We start from the raw sequence: 19,652 nt of genomic DNA, 5'->3' as shown, positions 1-19,652 counted from the left end.
TCTGAAAATGCACTCAAATGAACACCCCCAGGGTACGTTTTATTTTCGTTTTTTCCTCAAACCTATTAGACAGATGTATTTTATCAACCTTTCTTGGTTTCAGGAAATTGGATCTTTGTTGTAACATCACCGCCTTGTAAATTACTAAGCTGTAGGGGTTTTGATCATAACATGTATAAACTACAAAATTGTCTAAAAGATCTCCTCACTGTGAAAGACTCCAGAGGTGAGAACCTTTATAGTACACCTGGCAGAGGCTTTTTCCTCAACTTACAAATTCAAAACTTGGACACTGATGAACTGTTAATAGCGACTTGATGGTTAAGTCCAGCTCAACCATCTGGTTAATTGGAAGTACTTGCTTCTGTGGACTGCACATCATTGATATATCTGTGAGCCTGGAGCTGAGGTGCAACAAGGGCCATTTTGGCTCATTTTAACTACAATCACTCTTTTAAGGAGTCCCATCAGAGTCTTTACGGTGCTTAGACTTTCTCATTATTCCTGTTTGTTTCCAGTGGAATATGTTTATAAAGAAAGGAATCATGCCGGTCATGTCTTTTGCCCACAGTGACATTAGGGGATGGATTAGGGCTGTTTTCCACATCATGAATGATGTTTCTTTTGAGCAATGATTCTGTTGCTGCAGCTTCATTCTGGAGCTTTTAAAGTTTATTTTAAGCTGCATTGATCAATATTTTATCTTGACAATCGATCGATGTAATGTCTGTTGTGGGATGTTAAAGGGGTTGCCTGTAGTCATGAACCTGCAGAGAATTATCACCCGAGGATTGGTGAGGCTCGATATTTGACTGTTTATGCTTCACTCTCGCGTCTCTGCATCCACCCATTCCCAGGTGCAGCAGCGTGGTATTTACATTTAAAAGTTGCACACACAACTTGCACAGCGTCAAATGGCATACAATCAGGTTTAGTGACAGACCATCAGTCTGTCAGCTAATCCAAAATCAGTGGCTAGCGGGTGAACAAAGAATTGAGAGAGGGAGTCTATCAGCTAAAGAGATTTTCCCTCAGGGCTCTCATGAGATACCAAAGCTAAGCCAAAAAGAGAGAGTGATTATTGGACTTAAATTTGTCAGGTTGCTAGATTCCACAGTCACATGTGGGAGCAACATTATTTCACTCTGTCCCCCAAAGAAGTTCTCCTTGAACTGTTTGTGAGTTTGGTGGCTTGCCTGTTGACGGATGGCGCTCCATTCTCATTTACCTTGCCCCAAATTTTTCAGGCAATCTATTATCCAGTCTGGTAACGCTCCAGTCTCTAGCCTGCCCCTCTAATCTCTAACCTGGCTTCAGGAGTCTTTGAAACCATGCAGCCGTCTGAGATGAATCATCACATTTGTTTCTAGGAAAGGAAACCAAGCTTTTTTAGTTTTACTTTGTGTCAAACACATTTGGTTTGTTTGCTGTTGTCATCAAAATGTGTCTCTGTTCTTAAAAGCCTTGTTGTTGAAAAAGACTCAGCAGGGAAATTAATGCTTAATGAATAACAGAGAAGGGATTCTCAAACAGAAATGGATGGGGCCCAGAACATCAAATTACTGGTCTACATTTGTTTCAGGATTTGTCCTTGAAGAAGTTATTTTGTCGCAGCATAATTTCCGCATACAATTTATTGGAAATTGCTGTTATCATATAATAATGTGGCTGTTTCTACAAAATATTTATAAACAACTGCAAACAAAAACAGATGAGCTAAAAAAAAAAAAAAAAAAACTGCTGGGAATTGTGCCCTTTTTCTTGTTGATGTCAGACTCTTTTTAACGCTATGTACATTCAGAGCCGGCAATTATGTGAAATAGGCAAAACAATTAAAAACAATAGATTGCTGAGGGCTGTGTGGGTGAACAGCCATTTTTAACATTGTGGATATTCAGTAAAATCTTTCTTTAAATCTCCCACTTGTATTTTAAGCATGGGAACAAGCAGGTGAAGTCACAGCCCCCGTAAGCACTCCTACACAAGCTTAAAGGCCTTGTTTGATGTGAGTGACTTACCTATTTTGAGATTTGAGGTTGTGATGGTAAACTGAAGTTTTAGAGAAAGCTAGTGGATGTGTTGGTATTTTCACAAGCAGAAAATTACAGCTGGCTGGTGCACTGCTGTTGAGTGAAGTCAGCTTTAAGCCTGAAGACAACTGGCAACTGCTCAGCCGAGCGAAAGATTAGAGGACTGTGCTTATAACCCACTGCTCTGTTACAGTTTCCCTCCCCCAGGTATGACACCTATAGGGTGCGACTGTGCACACCATACACCTTTACTGTCAGGCATTTCTGCTGTCTTCCTCATCTGTTTCATTTGAGTGCTTGTAGACATCTGCATGCTGATACAAATGCATTGAGTGAGACATTTGTTGCTTAAAGAAGCTTTATGTTTTTATAATGTAAACAATGTGTCAAGTGATGATGTGGCTCACGAACTTCTCATAGTGATAAAGCTGCAGAGAATTATCACCTGCATCTGCAGCTCCCTCCGGTGATATATATTTCAGCTCAGGGTTGTAGTGTCGTTTTCAGCAGCTCTTTATGACCATATGAGTCGTTTTGAGTCTCCTGAAATAGACCCCTTATGACGGCAGGCGTACCGGACCTCGGTTGTCATGGTTATAATAATAAACACACGGACTGCATGCCATGGCTACTATAATAATGGTCATGGCTTGGTTAGGTTTAAGAAAAGAGTGTGATTTGGGTTCAAATAAGTACTTCCTCAACATAACATGGCCTTTGTTGTCGTACAATATATACTGCTGGTTTCACCTGGGAATCGAACACCGCTCTCCTGCGTCATATTCCTTTTTTGACCAAAACCAGAGCTAAAAGAGAATGAATGAATATTGGACTTACATTTATTAGGTGGCTAGAAACACGAATCCAAATGAATGATAATGTGGCTTGCAGTGTCAATAAGCAAGTGTTTGCTAACAGGTTCACCATACCAACTGATATGTTTACGTTGTGTCCACAACTTGTTTTCGCTGTCGCCAAATGGTCCAAAAAAGTTTAAAGTGTTTCTCTCTAACATTATGTATGCAGGACTAATCAGACTAATCTGTGAGAAATACACAAAAACAGAAGTGTTGGTTAATGTAAGACCCCCTCACTCCATAGTAAGAAGCTGCTTGAGAAAAGAAGTTGTCACTGACTTTGATTTGATCTCTCTCATTTGTAATCCCTCCATGATAATGATGTTAATATTCAGTCCAAATATTGAAGATTTAAAAAAAGAAAAAATGATTTCACTTGTCTGTTCAGTTATTCATGTCATTTTGAGAGAATTAAAATGTTGATTTGCATTGTTAGGATGCTGCCAGGCTGCATCCTTCCTCAGCAACCAGCCGAAATGCTGCCTTTCCCCCCTCAGGGGTTTGCTTGTCACTTCTAGCAGAGCTGCATTCGATTTAGTCCAATTATTCTAAAAAGTTTGATGGCAGCTCTGAAATTAAATTAGCTGGTGAAATTCTGGTTCACTGCCACCTCTGTAGATGGTCACATGTACAGCTAGTATGAGAGTGGACAGCCCTGGAAATAGGAAAATGAAAAAAAAAATGAAAAAAAGTCAAAGTCAAGTCAGTCACAGTTTGTAATAAATCCCACTTTACTACTGATGTACGTGTTGGAACCCCTCGGAGTGAACTTAACAGTCCACAACAGCCCTTATTTATCAAGTGTAGCAGAGGAAGAGTGCTGATGTGATATAATTACTGAAGTGCTCTTGACAATCTTGCTCGGAATGGTAACGCTTACTTATGCTTCCACTCAAAGAAAGCTTGATGAATACGTGTAGCTGCATCTTATATTGATTTCTCACATTTAACACAATCCATAGAGATTTCTGTCTGAATAGATGCATTTTTTTTTTTTATCTTCTAGAAAAATGAGCCTGCTGTGGTTTAAGTATACACTTCACTCCCTCAGCTGTCAGTGAAGTCCATGTGATATGTGTGATTATAAAATATGAGAACATAATAAATTGCAATATCCATCTTGCTGAGAATGTTTCAGCTCATTTAAAATGAGCTTTCTATGCTGGGAGTAATTAAGCTCATTATAATAAAGTCCAGACATTCAACATGGAAAATCAGCTCTAAAATAAGGCTGTTAGTATGTTTATGTCATGTAATGAGACGTGAATTTGAAAATCATGAAAAATCTTGAAGTTGTATAAAAGTAGAGCAGAAAAGAATAGTCAATTAATCAATTAGTCAATAGACAAAAAAAGTCTGCAACTATTTTAACAATTGATTAATTGTTCCAGTTTTGCTGCTTCTCATTGTCTAATGTAACACTCAACTCAATATGTTTTGGTCGTGGACAGTTGGGTGGGCAAAATAAACAATATGAAGACGTCACCTTGGGTCCTGGGAACTCGTCATGGGAATTTTTCATTACTTTCTGACATCTTACAGACTTAGTTAATCACAAAAATAAACATTAATAGTAATCAAATGATAAAAAAAAAAATCATCTTTACTTGCACCCTAATATACAAACTCAGTGTGATAACTTTAATCTGTCATAATAGTGAAGCACATTTTGGTGCCTGCTGCTTTTACGTGTCCTTCTGTCAGTGTCATGTGCCCCCACAGTGGATGGAGGTGTAGTTGTTTATGCGACTGGTCTGTTTTTCCTTCCTGACTGTTAACACCAAAACAGTGTGCTGCCTGTGTCAGCAGGTGGATGATCACCAACCGTATCGCTGACTGGCAAACTAATATTTCCATTCTCAACACTGGATAACAAACACAGCAAAAGAGCAGAGCCCACACCAGCAGCTTGCATAATGTCAGTGTTTCCATGTCAAATACATTCTGCGGTCACATACAAAGGTGAGTTGTATCCGGTGACGGAACCAGGTGCGAAGTGTGTTCGTTGTAAGAGTTGTTTGATGTCAGACACACACTGCGCTGATACTGTTTCAATTTCTGACATCATCCCATTCTCTCTCGTACAACTTCATCCAATATTTTGACAACAGGAACAAGTACTGAAGTAGGAGAGAGGGGAGGAAGGACAGAGGGGAGTGGGGGTGGGGGTGGGGGAGGTAGAGCTAGAAATAGTAACCGAAATATAGAGCTAGCTGAAAAGAGAAAACAGTCGTCAGTGTGAAGACAGAGACGTGCACCGATGCACACATAAGACACACGTTTTCACCACCCGGCTCCATCCTGCCACCCAGTGGCGAGGGCATGCTGTTGATAATTGACCCGCTGCTCTTTACGGTGTAACTAAATCCATTATTTTTAGAGTTTAGAAATTCCTTTTTCCAGAGAAAATGAAGTGCTGTTAGCCCCTGTTTTCCTCAACTACTTTCATTTGACAACTGTAGTTTCTGGTTGTTTTGTAGTTCTCCATGCAAAACATATGACAACATTATAATGGGTCATTATAGATTGAACTACCCAACAGCAAAGTGGTTAAAATTAGCTTTTTGACCAACTTCAACAGTAAAATGCTATTTACCTATTAATGCAATTATAGTCACAGGAGCCATTTTTGCTTTTGGTACTTTTTTTTTTGCTAATAAGCTAATACTTGTACTTAAGTGACATTGGAGTAAAGGATTAGAATACTTCCTCCACCATTGAATTGATTGATTGGTGCGAATTCATCCTTTGAATATGTGAAGAGCGGGGGGCATGTTAAAAGGTTTTAGAAAACACACATAGTATCAGACCGTGCATCTGTTCATATACATCCCAACCCCTCTTTGGCATAAATCAATTATTTTAAAAATGAGTGAGATGTCGTTCTATGAATATTTCATGGAGGTGATGGTAAAACATATGTAAGTGTTGGCTGAATGCATCCCTACTCGCCTTGGGTAAATCTTACAGTAAATGGTTTTTGACACTGCCAGGAATCTCATTCATCAGCCTGAAAGGATTTTCATTAGACCGTGTAAGGAAAAGGAATTATCAATACACCGTCTCCGTGTCAAAGTCAACAGATATTGTTAATAAACTGTGGATGAAAGTCCGTTGGTTTTTTGTAGCATTTCCGATGCTGCTGAACAAGCCAAGATTGTGCAAAAAGTTGTCATTACACATTGAATTGAATGTTACTTCTTGGTACGGATGAGAACTGCTGATTTCTCTGAAGTGGACACATTACTGAAATGACCCAGCAGTGATCCCATGGGAAGATGAAATTGAGTCTCCCTGTCACATTGCTGTTGCACGCTATATTCAAACCAAACTTCAGGTGTCTTTTCTCTCTTTATCCACTTGAAGGAAACTGTCAGAGGAATGACTTCAATTACATTTTTTCTTTTTTCATTTTGTTCTTTTCCTGAAGAACGGAGCGAGTGCCTGTGAGAGTGTGTGTCTGCATTAAAAGGCAGTGTTAATTATTTGATAGGCTTGGCCCATGGGGAGGAAGGGATACGCCGAGATTATCAGTAGATTGATTGTCGTCTACTGAGGGCCTGCTTTTAAAGATTGATCCAGGTGGGAGAGTCTGCCCTGTATCATTTGTATGCAGGGTAAATAGAGAGAGAGAGCACCACAAAACCACAAAACTCCTATCACTCCTAAATGTAATGCACCGACAGAGGCAAACAGCCAAACCCAGTGTTTCCCTTTGCTGGCTGCCTTTTATCTCCTATTCCCTTCTTTTATCTTCTTGGCAGTTAATTCTACCTATAAACACACACTCTTTCTCTCTTCCCCTCTCTGTCATTACTCATATCAACCCATATTTCCATGTAACAGCAACAGATCACAATCCTTTTCCTTTTTATCATGTGTGATATTTGAATCCTCTTTTTTATGAAACCGGCACTATTTAGCCAACACCCAACAATCAGACATTTCTACCGTCGACTCCAACACTTTATCTGTCTGCCTGCCTGCCTGCATCTGCCAGAAAGCACTTCCCATCTTTGAGACAATCCCACTCTGGATGTACTTAGCAAGTAGCTGGCAGGCAGAAGAATAGATAAAGGAAATGGAGGGAAGAAAAGGGAGCAGTGGAGGGAGGTGATGTGGATCATATTGGTCTGGCTTCATGGAGGCACATTGTGGTGTATATTGTTGAAAACATCACCGGCACTGAGCAGTTTTTCAGTATTGATCAAATCATTACATGTGACGTGAAAGGGGTCGCCTGTCTTGACAAACTCACAAGGAATATTACCCAATGCCATCCCCTTGACTCTATGCAGCTCTATATCTGTTTAGCTTTCACAGCATCTTTACTGTTGTTATTTAGTCTCATGGCTTTCTTTAAGACGCAGCAGACATCAAAAAAAAAAAATCAAACTAAAAAACAAACAAAAAGAAACTCAGATAAACCCAAATGTATGCTTCCTGCCCAGCACCAAACAGTGCACAGACAGAGTTAGTGAAGAGCTGGTGGAGCTAGACCAAGTGAGTGAGACCAAACAGGAACTAAAAGGAGAGTGACTCAAACCTACATTCGTCAGGTGCACAGACACTTGACTCAGAATGAATGCTAATGTTGCTCTGTGTCTGCTTGATATGTAAATTAGCAGGAAGTTAACCAAAAAAGTATGGCAGCAATGACCTTTTTGCATTTAAGGTTTCTGAATCAGTATTTTCATTGCTTTGGTAAACGCTAGGCTTAAAAAGTTATTTTATATATTCACTGAAAAAAAAATATTTCCATCAAAAAGATTAAAAGTATGTTTAAAAATTCTCAAACACCTGCTGTTATTTGGTCTAAAATAAACCTTCCCAGTATTAAATGGAATTAAATGGAAATAAATGAAGGTCGTTCTTAGCTAACTCAACGGTTGTTCAGTATCAGTTAGGTACTTCTCACATCTTGCTTTCAGATGTTTCTAAAATCATCTTTCAGTAATGTGCAGGATGAGAACCAACATTAATCTCATGTCGCTTTGTTTCTCTCTAGAGTCGACAAGAGCTTCTCCAGGACCAGAACCTTATGGTGAGTCCTCTCCTCGATGAAATACAACATCATGCATCAGAGAATTTTCTTTTAATGCTTGACTGGACTCCCTTTCCAAACGTTGCATTTCCAACTATTAAAGCCTTTGATATTCAGGCTACAAAGCTGTTTTCCTATTCTAGATGACCCGCTACACTTTTGATTATATATCCAACTTCAATCACGTGAAAGCATCATCATGGTCTAGCTCTATTCTGTAAGGAGTTCAGATTCCACTATATATCAGTATTCACATAATCCTTCTGTTCAGCATGACTTTGTGCAATGTGTGTGCAATAAACAAGACATTGTATTGTACAGTCAATTGACTCAGCATGAAGATCTGAGAGATAGCTTTTGACTTGTCCATCAGTTTCGTGCTTAGTCAGTTACTTGCTTGAAGAGGTTTTGCAATGAAGGCACCCTTCTCCACTTTGATAATCTTAAAATGTGCTTTTTTTCCCCAAAGTGGTGACAGTGTGATGACCTGAATATAGACATAGTTAAAAAAGAAGGCTGATAAGACCTGTATTTTTAGAGCAGTAAAACCATAAGCAGACTCCCCCTCCTCCTTATCTCAACTCTGGCTTTTTTCCTAGCTCCTATAAGATTTTCAGTTGTGCATGGAATTATTTTCTCACTTAGAAAAACCTTTCTGTACTTATAGCTTTGTACCTCTGCGTATGATCAGGATGGAGATAGTGGAGCTTGTAATGTTCCCTACTTGGCAGGTAGTCTCCCAGCATGAAGAAGGAAATGTGTGGCTGTAAATACAGGGGCAAGAGCAGATGGAGGGAGACAGGGAGCACAAGTATGTGTGCGATACCAGCTGGACACGTAGGGCACGCGCCTTTGAGATCTCAACCATCAAGGGCCACAGGCAGAGTGATAGTTTAACGTTCACATAAATACGTATTATTTCATTTATATTCCAGTGCGGTAATGAATGTTTATATTGTTTATATTCAAATTATATGTTGACATGAGTTTGATATTTTATTATTATAGTGATATGTAGATGTGCTATACAGTTTTTTTTGTAGGGAATCAAGGCAGCAAATGTCATCATGAACACTGGTTGTCTATGATGATGGCAGAGATTTTCTGTTTTGCATGGATGGAAACTGGGTGTAGTCCGTCCCAGAGCTGACTGAGAGATTGAAATGGAGAGAGAACACAGGAATGGAGACTAAATATTAATTACATTTTATGTTAATTGCATTTTCCTAAGTACATGTGTTTCTGTGTATGTCTCTCTGTCATACGCAGCAAAGCATCAGAGTGTGTTCTTTTGTTCAGAGGGATTTTGTCGTTTTGTTTACACGGCTCTCAGCCAACATGCCAGCAGCTAAAAAAAAAAAAACTGTGCTGCTTCATCATTATACATCAAATGGGCTACAGACTCGTAAAAAAACTGGAGTCATAATGAGTGTGGAAAGGACAATGGGAGGGTGCACTGGAAAAGGGAAATTGAAGGCGCAAGGATGATTCAGGCTCATCAGGGGAGAATACACCCTTGCACACCCACTGAATTTCATTATGAAGATTCGGGTTTCTCTCTGTGGCAAACAGGTCTGTAGCACATGCTAATGGTGCCGCAGGGCTGGGTCGAGCAGCAATACACAGCACATCTCTCTGATTTTAATCACTGAGTCATTTTGCCAATCGTGTATTCCACCAGTCTCAGGCTGCACTTAGATTAAAAAGCCTAAGTATAATCAACATACTTAGTAGTTAATAATTCATTTGTTTTGGGCACAGGGAGTGATTCCTCAAGGAGTTAATTTCTCTCTAAATCCAGCAGTTTTTTTTTTTTTTTTTGCTATATCACACTGTATATTTGGGTCCCTTTAGAATAGGTGTAAGGCTTAATTAGGACATGTCTCAGTTTTGTCTGTAGCGGATTTTGTGTGTGCTACCTAGCTTTTCACGCTGCTATTGCGTTAGGAAAAGCACCGTGTCTGTGAAATTTAGAAAAAAAACTGTCATGGCCACTGCTTCAAATCTATCACAACATTATCCTCAGCCAGCCAGGTGTAGGTATGTATGTGTGGGTAGAAACACACAGTGCCCACACTTTTCTGTCACTCTCAGCGAGCACCACCGTCTCCATCATCTCACCCTGGCACACAAACACGTTCTGTTCGTGTTGATGTAACTTGAGTATCCCCGAATCATTTGGACAAGGAGGGGCTCCTCAGGAGAGGTGAGAACACACTTACTTTACTGTGCTAAACTGTAAAGTAAGTGTAAACTGCACAGTGTTCCCAATTAAACACTCATTAACTTGATTGCTCTCGATAATGGTGGTGCTTATCCTCCTCAGTCTAAAGCTCCTGCTGTGCTGCAATAAGAAGCCAGAATAAATGGCGTGGCATTTCTGCAAGAATTGTGATTCTGGATGTGGAAATTTTTGTCCCTAACATCTTGATTCTGCTTTAATGGGAAGAAGATAAAATTACTGTCTAGTAATGCAGCAAATAAAGCGGAACCTATAAACTATAAATTAAAATCATCAGAGAAATCATTAAAGGTGCCCTTGTTTGAGATAACGTAACACGTTATGTATGTGAACAGCTGGGGGTACGTCTTCTCTGAGCAGCACCAGGGCCAAGAGCCTGAGCAACCCGATGACTGACACGAGGAGCTGGGCGGTAATGAAGTGGTACTCAGTGCTGAACGATGAAAAAGAGTGAGTTAAAAAGCTCCTAATTGGCCATATGTGGCTCTTCAGATTGCTGTTTATGGCCGTTGTCCATCCTAATATAGGAGCTAGTGTTGTGTGGAGGGAGCAAACAGGAAGAGAGAGCAACCAACTGTAGCTCAATGGCCAGATCAAGGCTCATATACTGAGTCAGGGTTATGGCTTTACTGTGATGGGGGACAAGCAGACTGTTTACATTTGCCATATTGGATGTTCTGGATGGAGACTTCCACTAAATGGCATACACCACATGAACAAAATATTAGAGCTGCCTTCCTAATATTTTGTTGCACCTCTTATTGCTTCCTGAACAGCCCGGACGGCAAATCATCTCACAGACATTCAACTGAACTGAGCTGTGATGGCTGAACAGGCCACTGCATCAAGCTGAATTTATTGAAATGTTCATTGAACCATTCCTGGACAGTCTTAGCCTGGTGGTACACCCTGCTGCCAGGATGTCCTGCAGCTTCAGTTTTAGCAACGAGAGCCAGTGTGCAGTGGAAACACACTGCACATCATCCAACCATTACCATTAACCTGCTGTATTGACACATGACATGGAGAGTGGATAACATAATTTTCATTGTGTATTCCTCACATGTAAAGGATTCTTAAAACCACAGTACTTTAGTGTCCTTGTGTTGACGTCATTGGCTGCCACACACCATTCTTACTAGAGTCTTACTAGGGTGTGACACCCTGTTATATTTTCTTCTATTAGTCCATTAGCCACCACTTTTAGACTGGCCTGTATCACGGCTGGACCATCTGTCGTTTCAGCCTCCTCTGGCCTCATCCTCTCCTCCATAGCCACCATGACCTTCACCTGGAGCCAGCAGCTTCAGCAGCTTCAGTCCCCGCATCACTCTGTCCCCAATGCACTGACAGCTATGTTGTTTTTCAGCCCGATCCTGAAATTACATACATTTGTCAGAGTTTAGGCTCAGAGTTAACGATCACATGTTTGCACTCTGCACCCAAATATGCAAAATAAAACATTTCTGTTTTCTTCCTTTCACATTTGCATGTTACCATCGTGCCCATCAGTTCTGATGACATTTGCATTTTAGAGAATTTAGACGTCTGGACACGAGCCTCAATATGTCTGTAAACAAATGCAGTGTAACTCGACTAATGTAATCAACATAATAACACAAATGCAAAAAAATTAAAGGCATTGTGTCGACTTTTGATTAATGCACTGCAGAAATACTTCTTGTTAGAATGTGTATATGTGCACACAGTTTGGGACTCACCCATATATAATTTACAGCACCTGCACAATAGATTTGTATTTTACATAATAGCTTGGTTCTTGCTGTTACAAAGATGTGTCTTGTGATGTCCTTGTGTCTTCAATAAATCTTACTAAAATCTTTTCATGGTGGTAAACATCCTCCAGTATTTCGCTTTAGCTTTTTGTCTTTTGTACAATAAACATTACACATAATTACCAAATGTGCAGTTGTTTTATAAAACCACTTATCTTATTATATCTTTCGTAATAAAATGCATGTGACTGTTGTTAATTATCTCTAGAGGCTAACAATGAGAACAGAAAAAAAATCCTTTCAGAACCTTTTTTGTATCATTTACAGTGGCGACGGTCGCACTAATTAAAACCCAGGTTGTGTCTCTGGGAATATTTCACAGAGCAGCTGAGTTTAATCATAGATATAGAAAAAACAAAAAAAAAGCACTGGGACTCTGGCTTTTGTTCTTGTCAGTGGACTGACTGTGTGCTATTTTGGCTGCTTCAAAACCAGGCAGGGAAGAGACCACTGCTGCGACCCAGGCGGGTGTGTCCAGTCCTCAGTGACTTCACCAAGGAAAACATTATGACCCAATGCAGTTGCAATGTGGTCTGTACATGCAGGTTGTGCAGAGGGCACAGTGAGAGAGCAGCATGGGGATGGAGGTTATTTTAGCAGATGGGGTTCGCCTGTTACTCAGTGCACCTGTTCAGTTAAATACATTCTGGCCTGCAGCTGCTGGTAGATGAGAAAAGAGACATGCATGCTAGGGTCTTTTTGAATTACTGTCCACCCTCTTGTCAAACTTAAAATCACACGTTTTTAAAGATTATAATTCTCAGTTTTAAGACACTGTGACATAGAGGCGTTGTTTCTGTTTTGAAATGTGTTACTGCATGTTAAAATGTGTTTTTTTTTTCCCCACTCTCCATTTACCTACCGATGATTAAAAGCACCAATTAAAATATTACTCACGCAGTCACCTACTGTACATTCCACCCTGTTGCACTTCATTAGCCTCCCTACCTAGTATAGACGTATTCCGCTAATTAACTGAAAAGCTCAGACTTGAGGGGGTAATGTTGCTTGCAGTTGTAGCCATTTAACATTATCAGGAGGTCGACTCCATGTAATCAAGCTCTATTACAACTCGGTTCAGGAGACACCTCAATTAGGCGCTGCACATACCTCACTGAGTAGGATGACAGAGAGCAAATGATGGAGGAAATGATGCGTCAGTCTTACAGTGCAATTGTTTCTCTCAGGCATGTGCGGTTTGCTTTGTGTTCCATTTATGAACATTGTTCATAATTGAAATGGTTCCTCATAGTAACAAGATGACGTATATGTAGTCAGTGTCATCAGCTACGTATTTGTACACCCATCTCTGAAGAGCAAATTGTCACCGGAGATGAAATCTGACGCATTCTTTTGTCTGGGAAGTGGTGAAGACGAATGTGATGTTTCGTGCTGAAATTTCCAATAGATGGCTCATAAACACTCAGTGTAGTCAGTAGTGGCAAATGATCTCAGTTCTTCTTGATTTCCCACAGAATCACTTCACTGTATCGAGCCTGTAAATAAAACGTCTAATTGTCAGGCATGCATGCTGGTTTTATGCTCCAACATTGCCATGTTAACAAGTCATATACCAAAATTTGTTGTTTGCATTTGCACATCACTATCTTCTCATTCTCAGCTTCAATCTCTGCTTGAGGTCAGCTGTGTTGTTTACCGTTTTTTCCCTTTTTTTTGTGTGTGTGCTCCTCACTCAAGAGCCGCTGTGCCCACCTGGCGCAGCTGCTGACAGCCCTGCATGTCCACATAATGACTCTAATCACCCAGTTAGTCGCCAGCGCACTCAGAAACACTGCAGAGTGGGGTTTGGCTCAGTCCACTCACCATTCAGTCAATTAAGGACAAGGAAATATTGTCAGAATTTTAACTTTGAAAACTCTTTCCCCTTTGGGAAAGTTTGTCTTACTTTTTCTCTTACGTTACCTACTGAGAAAAAAAATGAGAAAAGTGCAACGTATAGAAATAAAATACTGCTGATACTAGTTGTTTATGTGCTGTTTAATTGATTTGAGTATGAAGTGTACTGACCCCAAACCTGCCTCAAAGCATTTAACCTGCTGTTCTGTGGACAATATTGTTCACAAGAAAACAAAGGTAGTTCTTAGTTTTTCCTCCTCCAATCCATCTGTCGTATTCCCAGCAGGCTTCATTTAGCTCCAAAGTTGGGATTTAGTGCAGTTTACTGTGCTTCAAGAAGCGTTCTTTTACAAAAACAACCACCAACAGGCAATTTAGAGCTCCCAATTTCCATAAGTGCGAATGTGATCATATTTGTCCAAATCTACAAGCTTGTGTGATTGTGAACCCGTCCATGATGTACTCCCCCCAATGCATTCTGGTATGGAGTCCAGACCCACTGCAGTTGAACAAGATACACTGTACGCCAAAGGGGTGGATATGAGCAAACCCATTGTTACTGCTATCTTTTTTTAATCTATTTTGTCTATTTGAAATTTAATGTAAACCTGAAACTTGATTTAACGGTTCCAAATAAAGTACATAAAATGTAAACTGCATAAGAAAACGCTCGAGTGTCGTCTAATTGGAAATAGGGGAATTTTGTTGGTGAACTGTGGACTGAGCCACAGCATGTCTTCCATATGCTACCTGCCCCACTGACAGTCCTGTGGTTTCACACTCAGTTTGGGTCCAGGTTTATCACTGCCAAAATCAATAGAGAGGGCCACCTAAATGCAAGGTAATTATGAGAGCTGGCAGGGTTCTGGGCGCGCTGACAACACTGTTGTTGTGTTGAAGAACTGCTTCGTTTCCCACCTTTCAAGCCACGAGGTGAACGAGAGCCCAGGCCTAGTCCTGCAACCAAAGGCTCCGCATGTTAATTACATTTTTGATAGAAAGTCATCTTATGTCTCCTTTCCTGCCTCCAGTTTAAAGGTGCCCTGTGGAGTTTTCTTGTAAATAAACAAACGTTATGTTTACATTTAGTGTTTCCTACCAATATGCATGGTGTGTATCCTTGAGGTTTAACAAAAGTTCACTTCCCTCCCTCATAAAACATTTGCAAAGCCATTTTTTGAAAATATTTTAAACCCTGTACTGTTTACATCCATGTTGCATTCTAACAGTATCCCTCTTCCCTTCTGGTGCGTTGCCTCATTTGTTGGAGCAACCGATTCTCAGCAGAGTAGTTTGAAACCAACGGCAGGATCTTTGGTGAAGTCTCCATGACACAAGAATACACAGTTATGGAAACACTGATATACATCATGATATGTGAGTGGAAAAGATGTATAACTTAAAGTTGTATTTCTCTTCTGCTTTTTTGTTGTTGTTGTTGTTGTTGGCTCTGTTAGACTAACACTGACCCTACTAAAAGCAAACCAGGAAAAATTCTCAAGACTCCAAAAATAGTTGTATTTAACCTGCCGATGCACAGGTTTAGAAATTTTGAGCTGCTGGACATTTGGTGGAGCTTTTTTTTAATATAAAAGTTTCAGCTATACTCTAGGTGTCACTAGAGCTCAAATAACACGAGTGGAACCAAAGTATCTTGAGATATAGATGGGGCAGAGAAAGCTGTGGAAAAGGCCAGCGAGGCTGAATCTGCCCTGCAGCATTAGGGGAGGGGGGCCTGAGCATGACTTTTTGTCCTCAAGTGTGTCATGGGTGTCACAAGGACAAAATTCTTGTAAATTAAAGTGTTACTAATGCTGTTTTGAGGAGTATTCTCTGCTGTTTAGTGGTGTGTAAATGTTAAATTTAGCTGCCTCAGGAGTAGACTGTGAAGAGAGTGGGAAACAGTCACAGTGAGAGACAGACAGAGGGGGATGAAACTAATGAAATGAGAAATGGGGGGGAAAAAAAGAGTCAGAAGAGCCGCAGCATGACCCACATACAATTGCTCTTGTAATTGCACACCATCTGATCAACTTGACAATTCTGAATTCCCATGTACTCACTTGGGGAAAAAAAATACAGATAATTTGTTTGTTCAACCTCCTCCTGACCTGGTTTGACTCCCGCTTGTTCTGCCCCGTGTAAGCAGAGATCCTCTTTCATCTTCAGCTCCACCCCACTGGTGGCTCAGAGGCTTGAAACAGGCAGGAAGGTGTTGATTGTATTTAACCTGCCTGCTTCATGCTCCTTCTCTGCCTGTGGGAGCTCAGCTTTTCTTTTTTTTTTTTCAGCTGCCCTCCCTGGGGTAAAACTATCTTCCCCCGGGTGAAAGGTATAGAGCAGCTTACCTGGGACCTCTGCTGGGAAACCACAATGTAGGTTAGTCAGTGTAACCTCCTGAGTAGTAAATAAGAAGAAAACGTTCATTGTTGCATATTTATTGTGTGTGTGTGTGTGTGTGTAACCTAGCTCTGTGCTACATGGAAACATTACGCTCAGACGAGGGTGTGGACGAGCCAACAGGCCGCCGAAAGGCTCGTCTCGCATCCTGCTATGGGTTTGTTTCAGGGCCTGCAGTCTGGCTTATTGATTGGTACCGCTAGTAGAACTACAACTGTAACCCTAGCAAGCGGCTAGATCAGTCATCAGAGGTAATGCTCCAGAGCAAAGACACAGGAGGAGGAAGGCATTTTGAGATTTTGGAGAGTGAGCATCTCTGACACCGTTTCCCGAAAAAATGGAGCATGTTTGGTAAGGTGATGGGTCAATTTATTATATATAGATCTTTTGTAGCTTTTGTTTGGTCCTTCCTGGTGCTATATGTGTGGGATAGCCTTGTATAAAAATTGCTGCAAATGTTACAAAGCTGAGTCACAGCAAAGACATTTATGTGACGCATTTTGAATCATTAGTTGAATCTGTAAACACCAAAACTCCTGTTACGCATATAAGAGAAGGCTCAACTGTATGCAGCCCCCATTTACATACTTAGGACTTATTTTTGATGATAATGTGATTCGGGATTCATACAGTCCTTTGCAGATACTGTGCTACGTTTGCTGCTGAGAGGTGGACATGAACAGGCGGCGTGGTGTTGAAATCCAGTGAATGCCTTATATGCAAATCTACTTTGTTGTGACTGTGCACGTAATGTGCAGTGATGTCTCCTACTGTCTCATGCATGGGGATTTAGCCTCCCACCAAATAGTGAAATGTGATTGCTCAGTAATACATTGGACAACACTGACCTGTGCTTATTCCTCTGTGGGCTGAGCAAGTGATTTTCTCCATTATGTGTGAGTGTGCTGCGAAATCTGCAGCATTTAAGAGCTTTTCAGCTAACTGTCTGCCACTGATGTTTCAAATGGACAATGGGAGGGTTAGGCTTATCTCGGCAGGAGGTGTTTCATGATGTTGGAACAAGCTGTCAGAGTGAGACAGATAATAGGACAGAGATCCGATGTCACCTTTCAAATGAGACAATGTCTCTTTTTATGAAAACTTTGCTTTCAAGCCTCCATCCGGCTGCAGAATTTGGTCCTATTGAATGAGCAGACTCCGTTATTAACAAGCAGACTCGCTGAGGGAAATGCTAAGCAAAGCAACACCCACAGCTTGAATGGGCAGCTCTCTGTCACAGACAGATGAAGAGAAATGAGGGGAGGTGGAGATGGAAAGCAAACAAAAGGGGAGACATCGGGAGGGAGAGCAGGAGCTAGAGAGAGAAGAGACAGCGTTTGTGATCGCCTCAGAATAAAAACAGCCAGGAACATGCACGCATGTACGTGACAAAGAAGGAGAGAGAGGGAGAGAGGAAAACAAGGAGGGTAGAGGGAGGGCTACTCTCAGCATCATCTGACAGGAGAGAGGCTGATCTCCGACAGCAGGTGTTGGAGGACAGAGAGACTGAGTCAGACACACGGAGCGAGCGATACGTTGGGGAGCAGCAAATTGTTGAGGAGAAGAGACTGCGCTGCAAGTGAGGCAGACAGGTAAGCATGGATAGAGATGATGGAGTGCACTTGTAACTGCTGAAAAATGAGAGAGACGGAGCTAAAGTCAGTACCAGATAGAGTGATAAGGGAGAGAAAACGGACATTTGATACAAGGAGCCGAAGAAGAGTCTGCCTGTTGTGTAGCTCTGTGTCCAGCTCTGGCTGATGCGTCCTGATCTCTTCATCCTCCACTCTAAACTTTCTCTCTACATGTCTCTGTCCTCCTCTCCCTTTCTCTCTTGTCCACCCAGGAAGTGGCTTACTGGCGTCTTGAGTAAATGACTCTGCTTTCATTGTGCATTAGCTGCTGTAGTTGATTAGATTAGTTGCTCTCTACTAAGTGGACCTGCAAAGCTTAGGGGTTTATGTGCACTTGTCTCTTTCAGACTCAGTGTACGTGTTGGCGTGCGTGTGTGTGTGCGTGTGTGTGTGTGTGCGCGTGTGTGCGCGTGTGTGCGCGTGTGTGTGGTGCTGATGGAAGAAAAGATTCAGCCAATATATATAATATGATCCAAATATTATTTTTGTTCAGTATTTATGAATCGTAGGAACTCTTAGCTGTGGAAAGAATTTAAGCTATAATGCAACTGAGAGGCAAAGCCTTGGAGCTGCTCCAGTGAAGATGAATTGGAAAAATAACATTCTGGTTTCATGGATTGCTTTGAGCTTTCACATTGAGTTGAGCTACAATTGACTGTTATGACAACAATTATCAAAAAGAAAATAAATGTGCCAGAATGTCTGTGAAGTTTACGCTTTGCCGGAGCTGTTTCCATTTCAGTCTAATTGGAGCAACTCCAGGGTCTGTCTTTTGGTGACAGCAAGACAGGAACTGACTGATGATGATGATGATGATGATGATGATGATGATGATGATGATGATGATGATGATGATGATGATCAGCAATGCAAGAAAATTAAGTCGTTTTTGTCCCAGTTACAAAAATAAGGACAGATATTTTGAAAGTCTTCAGATTTTTGACATGAAAGTATTGACTGGTGGTTTGCTGTTGTAACAGATTTGCTGTTTCTTGTGATAATTTTGTTGTTGTTGGTTTATAAAGGGATTTGCGCTGGAAATATCTTTCAAATATTCAATAAAAGAACGGTCCTGTGCAGATTGTGCAGCTGCACATATTATATTGTCAGACCCATAATTACACAATCACTGACTATCCGGACTCTGTGTGAGTAGATAGGCTCAGATCAATGTCAATATGATCCTCTATTTCCCTTTAGAAAAGTTTTTTTTCTTGTTGCTCACAAAAATCATTGGTCATTTGGGCTGAAGTTACAAAATAATAAATAGCACTTCTGATCTTTATTAATGTAGGAAGCCCCAAGGTTTTCTCCCTGAGGGAGATGTGTGTGCTAAATTTTGCTGAGCTTTAATGGACAAAGTTACTCTACCATTAATAGACAAGGTTACTCTACCATAGCAGCACTCGATCCGATAATATCTGACTCTCCCTGCAGTGCCTGTGGCTATCTTTTGTTTGCCAAAGAAACCACTGCATCTGTTGAGCTGGCACACATGCAGCAGTCGTCTTCACTCCATGTTTAGCCCGAGGTCCAGAGTATTTACTAGAAGAACCACTGTAGATTTCTGCTGATGAGCATCTGAGATGACCCTTTAGATTAACCTCAGAACTGCTTTTTTTTTTCTTTTTCACCATTTCAGTTATTTGGTTTTATGACATGCCTGATGTTTTTCTGCTGCAGTGATTCATATCATACTGACACATGCTGGCAGGCCTGACTTTCAGCTGACTGTGGCTACTCTGCTTAGACTTTGTAGAGCCAACCACATCTGATAAACTGTAAAATGACA

The 19,652-nt window shown here is 40.9% G+C and overlaps 1 protein-coding gene across 3 annotated transcripts in view; it reads left to right on the top strand.

The window, feature by feature from the left end:
• Positions 1-19,652, top strand: part of LOC111233530 (rap1 GTPase-activating protein 1-like) — a 97,432-nt gene that overhangs the window by 41,157 nt on the left and 36,623 nt on the right. For 2 of the 3 annotated variants that reach the window (XM_022761364.1, XM_022761365.1), the window contains one exon: positions 7,896-7,931. The gene's annotated coding sequence lies outside the window, so the exon portion shown is untranslated. Of the gene's footprint in view, positions 1-7,895; positions 7,932-17,651; positions 17,819-19,652 lie in introns of those variants that run through there. The other variant, XM_022761366.1, reaches the window with a different exon arrangement.

The sequence above is a fragment of the Seriola dumerili genome, unplaced genomic scaffold (genome assembly GCF_002260705.1).
Source record: "Seriola dumerili isolate Sdu_G_001 unplaced genomic scaffold, Sdu_1.0 BDQW01000409.1, whole genome shotgun sequence".
Taxonomy (NCBI): domain Eukaryota; kingdom Metazoa; phylum Chordata; class Actinopteri; order Carangiformes; family Carangidae; genus Seriola; species Seriola dumerili.
This window is presented reverse-complemented; position numbering and strand designations above follow the sequence as displayed.